General features: G+C 41.2%; 1 pseudogene; it reads right to left on the reverse strand.

Moving 5' to 3' along the window:
• LOC109322469 overlaps window positions 1-1,920 on the reverse strand; it is a 23,072-nt pseudogene extending 21,152 nt beyond the window's left edge.
• Between the last annotated feature and the right edge of the window lie 3,858 nt (window positions 1,921-5,778).

Below are 5,778 nucleotides of genomic sequence, written 5' to 3' on the forward strand. Positions count from 1 at the left end.
TCCTGCCATGGCAGGGGGTCGGACTAGATGATCTGCTCAGGTCCCTTCCGACCCTAGAAACTATGAAACTATGAAATTATATCATTGATATTTGCATGGATGGGATCCCCCATCTACCTCGTCCTGTTCAAATACAGCAAACTTTGTCTACACTGGGGTTTATAGTCCTGTGTTAACCCAAGATTACAGACTGCCATTTCACTTGAATTACTGGTACACAATACTTGTAAATGCTAATCCAGGAAATACACAAACCTTTTGTTATGAGCCCTAAGGTCCATTCTAGGTTATACTACAGGGGTTTGAGGTAAAATAGTATTTACTAATACAATTACAAATGTTATGTAATAAGTAGCAATCAAATAAATGGCTACAATAGTACTTTAAAGTAAATAGTACAATATCAGCCAAACAGTTTCTGTCCTATGGACTACATAGTTTAAATTCTGTCTCCAACACTCATTTCTCTTTAAATATACGTAAAGTGATTTTTAAAAATAGATTAGACCTTGCACCTTAGTACAGATTCATACAAACATTAAGGAAGAGAAATACATGTGATTCATTCAGGCATGAGTCAAGACTTTCAGGTATTTGATCAAACAGTTACTTCCTTAAAAAAAGAGAAAAACATATGGTAGATGGTAATTGTGAATATGGCTTGAGAATCTCCTCTCACGTACCCATGCATCTGTAGTTTACGTAACAAGCAACCTACAACCAGAAAAATAATTTTTCCAATAAAGGAAATCAAATCACTTTCAAAATTTCTCTTTATTTTAAGGATTGCACACACATTTCGACTACAGCAAATAAAGTATACTAGCTATAAGTGTGCATGCATGAAAGCATGGACTGGGTGTGTGCAAAATCAAAACCAACTCTGTTGCCGTCTTCTGCCATTTGCTTATAATCCAAAACAAGAACATGAAATCAAACTGGATGGATATTAATATAGCAACAAAAACAAACAAAAAAGTTTCCTTCACTACATGCCTGCAGGACCTCCTTCACTACATGCTAACTTTCAAGGCTACTTATTCCACTTACCCAGGCAGACTGATAGCTGAAATGTTTCTGGAGCTGGTTCTGTTTCTTCTTCTGATGAAGTTACAGGAAAGGGATAGGTTCTTATTGCTCCTAGTGTATTGTCATGAGACTCACAGCTGAAAGTAAAGTGACAGGCAAACAATCCAAAAGAAACTGTGACCACAAAGACAAATGCAGTTGATCTCTATATTCCCTCATCACCCATACCAGTTCACTTAATCAAATATTGCAGAAGTGGAAAGAAATCTTAGAAAAAGACTGGTAAAAGAGGCACAGCAGGCACTATAATGAAGAAATTTTCCAGACAAAAAAAAGTTACAATGGTTGAAGATCTGTGCTGACCAAGACCAGACATCAGGAAAGTGCAAGTACATTACAATACTATGATTAACATAATTTTGGTTGCCTTTAATGTATCTGTATTTTTAATTTTAAAACATGTTCCTCCAGGGAGCTAAAAGCATAAATAACAGATGTGAAATTTCATATGGAAAAATAGCACCCCCTCCCACTCAAAGTGCTTAAAAAGTATGAGATTAATAGCCCTAATGACTCATGTTCTCTTGCGGTCTACCAAAAGAGCAACAGTATAAACAGTATAAATGTCTCCACAGCAGGAAATGTCATCTGTAGAATGAGAGCAGTTCACTCTCCAGATCACTTCATTCCTGGGCCGCCACCTTCCTCTGCCTTCTTTTTTCAGATCTTCCTTAATGCCATGATGTCCGGTGCATAGCCCTACACTTGATTTCCAGCTACACAGATGTACTAAAAAGAGAGAAAATGAAGGAGACTCAGCAGAGTGTGGAAGCCCAGTTGTAGTTTATTTACTGTGGTGTATGAAAACAAAGAATCAAATCCTTTCGACATCAACAATGGGGTGAAACTGAGGTGTCGTTAGCCCCTGTGCTTTTTAACATATTTTCATTCCTGCTTCTTTATGCATTCAAGAATTTATCTTTGAAACACACTAGCTGGAGGCTTGTTCAAAATTGCAAGATTTAGAGCGAAAACCTAGTTGAAAGAACTGGTGCTGAGAGACCTCCTGTTTGCAGATGATGGACGCCCAGAGTGAATCTTCCTTGCAAAATGTCTTAGATTTTCTGAGTCATGCAAGAGCTTTGGGATGGCAATAAGTAGGGACCTATCAAATTTGCAATATACAGTTTTCACAGAAACAATTACTTTGATAAATCCCCCATGAAAAATTCCAGTGCAGGGACCATGAAAAGTGCAAAAATGGCGGTGAGCAGCAGGAGGAAAGAAAGGTGCTGCAAACCAACAAGTGCAGGAAGCCCTGGTGTCCTGGAGCACGCGCGTGCGTGCGTACGTGTGTGGAATGGGGGGCAGGGAAGATTGGCAGAGGGGCCCTGGAAGTACTGCCCCTCTCTGAAGATTGACAGGTGGCCTCTGATTGGCCAAAGGGCCCCAGAAGTTCAGTAATTTACTCCACCATCAGATAGTATCTATCTGATGGGTCTATCCAAAGTTGCTGCAAACTAGTTTACGCTAACCCAATTGCTGTGCACATGTACAGCAACACTTTACTGAGCAGTAAATTAGTCTACTGTATGTTAATGTGCTTATGTAGACATGCCCATGGGTTCCTCCAGGCAGGGAGGACTGGGCCAGGCTGCACTTGGGGCAGGCAGTGACGGTACTGAGAAGAAGGCTAGGTGGGGAAGCAGCCATCCCAAGTTTCTCTGTAGCCCCCCCCAACCCCTCCCCTCAGCACTGCCATCGCCAGCCCTGAATGCAGTGCAGCCCAAGCCCCTGCCAGGAACAGCCTGGCACAGCCTGCAGCCACAGCCCATCCCGCCCCCGTGCAGATCTTGGGGCACGTGCCTCCCATGCCCCTTTGGGGTGCGTGCAGCGGTAGGAGCCACCACCACCACCCCCTAATTATAGCAGCTAAGACACTCTGAGCTAAGCTGACACTGGCTATGGAAGTCCATAAGACTGGCCAGCTGTAAAAAAAAGACCATAGCTTAGCACACAGGCTGATGTCATTTGGCTAGCAAAAATAGCAGAATAGAGCAACTGAGAAAATCTACCCCCCACCCTCCAAATAAACATGTATAACAAAACAGCATGTTGTGGTCACAGTACAATTGGCACAATGGATTCTGGTTACAAACCACTTTACCAAGAGACTTCCTAGCCCGGAGTTTAAACTTGGACAGATAAGGCACATCCAGACGAGTGTATACATGTGATCTGCAGTTCCTCAAAACTGTTTGAGGCACGCAAACTGCATGCAGCACACATGCAACTATTTGCTGTGCTGCAAATTTGCAGTGTAGTGCCAAAATTTGATACTAGGAACTCCCAGTATCAAAAGAACCTGCTGCTGCTGCAAAAAAAGCAGCGTGATGCACATTCTAGGAATGTACATTGGAGCAACTGGAGGCTGGGTCCTGCCAGGCAGAACATCTCCACTGCTTTAGGTGTCCCCCAGCTTCTGCAGCATACCGGGAGCTAAGAGGAATGGGGAAACAGCAGTTTCTTTGAAGCGGGACATTTTGCCCCACAGCAAACCCCACATGCAGAGGCATGCATGGTGGCAAAAAGCAGTGGCACAAATTTGTGCCGCTGCTATTTGTGCCCCAGCAAGTGCAATCCCATGCATATGAGGATGTGCTGATAAGGTTTCATTTTAGGACTCAAAACCTGTGAGGCTTTAAAAAAAACAAAACAAAAAAACCCAACAGTACATAACCCAACAATATATTAAAAACTCAAATACTGAGCCAGAAACGAAGGGCAAATTAATGCAAACCACTTATGGATAGGAGGCAATTTTGCTGTGAGTATAACAAAGAAACAGAGGGATTTGCAAAATAACTCATTTCCAAATGAGCTGTAGTTGATTTGAGTGCTTGCAATTACCTCACCATAAGCAGAAACTAAACTAGGGTTTCGTTCACCATTGCAGGGGAGATTATTTTTCTTGGCAATGATGTTCTAGATTATAAAGAACTGTGCTACTAAAAGTACATACCACAGATTTGTAACGAGAGAACTTTATTATAATTTTGCTGGAGGGTGATAACCTAACAACCTGAACAAGAAGTTTAAAATAGTAGGCATGTCTAGAATTATAGGCTCAAATTCCAGTAGCATCCATTTGGCACTTCTGCCTTTGAGGTAGAGAAGAGATAATCTCTACAGTGCCCTGTGTTGGCATCTATCTAAAAAAAGCCTTGTTTGCTGAACATACACATTAAAGACTACTGCCCATTTTGTAGGAGTAAGAGATTGCCTTATTCACCTGTATCAGAATTTCCCTTACTCCATTGTTATACAGTTATACCCTGTAAACAACACTTGGCTGCCTCTCACTGATAAGATAGTCCTACCCCAGTGCTGTCTGCAAAATACTTTGGGATTCTTTGAGTGAGAAAGGTAACCAAATGTAAATTAATCATTACCATCTACAGCTGGGTTACACTATGAGCACACTAGCATTCCCAGACCAAAAAAAAAAAGTAAAAAGACTTTCAAGTAGTCCATCAGCATGAGAGATTAGCCTGAATTCCAATTCTGATTTCATAAGACAATCCTACATGGATGATTTTGCAGACTCCCATTAATTAATTGAAAAATAAATGTCATGTAGGTACTGCCCATTTTCTGTGTACTCACATGTGTGGAACCATTTCTAAATAGTGGGAAAAAGAATCCTTGGAAACTTAAAAATAAAAGCTAATCACCTTGATAGATCCACAACACTGTTAATTGTCCCATCTGATAATGAAATTTTCTTCACCACAGCAATAAGGTAAATGACAATCAAAGAGCTGTCTTCATGCAGGAGGCAATAGTGGAGATGTTGCATTTTTTAAATAATTTGATTTGGCACAATGTATACCAAACTAAGCATGTACCACATATATGGCAACCAGAGTGCACTTTGGGATTAATAACTGCTTTAAATAAAGAATCAAGTTGTTCCTCAGTGGGCATGTCTACATGTTCATTAATGCGCCATAATTATAATGCATTAAGTTTAGTGCCTATAATAACAGGTCCTAACTTAATATATTGTAATCGGTGCTACTGAGCATTAGCACAAATGAGTGCTTTTTTGGTGATGCTTAATGCTCACTGGACTAATTATTGCCCATTAGCGTGGTTTTTGCTAGCCATGCTAAAGCAGAATAGAATTAGTCCAACAGGTATTATCTGGTGTAGACACATCCAGTGTCATTTAGACTTGAGATGAAAAAGACTCATGTTCCCTTGACATTACAGGCTCTCTCACCCCCACCCCACCCCCAAGGAGTACATTTACTGATGTTTTGTCCAGTCTGGTTTTGGAGACTCCTACACAGAATAACACCGCTCACTAGCAGAATTTCAGATTATTAAAGTACTGAAGAAAAAAAAAGTATAGGACTAAAACAGATAATTTACACTACTCCATTTTGGATACTGAAAGTCATCGTTATCTGTTGTGCCCACAATAACTGTCATGCACACACTGCTCTTCCAGAAACCTACAAATGCTTGCAAAAGTCTCCATGCCAGCCTTATACCAACAAGAGCCCAGTGCCACTCCAGGAAACAGCCACTGTGAGCAGCTGCAGCAGGGCTACAGCCATTGCACCTCCTGAAGCTCCAAATGTTAGCATGTTCCAGAAGACCTCACCTTGAGAGTTGGCAAGTTGCGAGGCTGATGAGGTCAGACTTTTCCAGGAACTGGACTTAATTATATCCAAGACAAAA

This window comes from Crocodylus porosus, unplaced genomic scaffold (assembly GCF_001723895.1).
Source record: "Crocodylus porosus isolate Cpor-Errol unplaced genomic scaffold, CroPor_comp1, whole genome shotgun sequence".
NCBI lineage: Eukaryota > Metazoa > Chordata > Crocodylia > Crocodylidae > Crocodylus > Crocodylus porosus.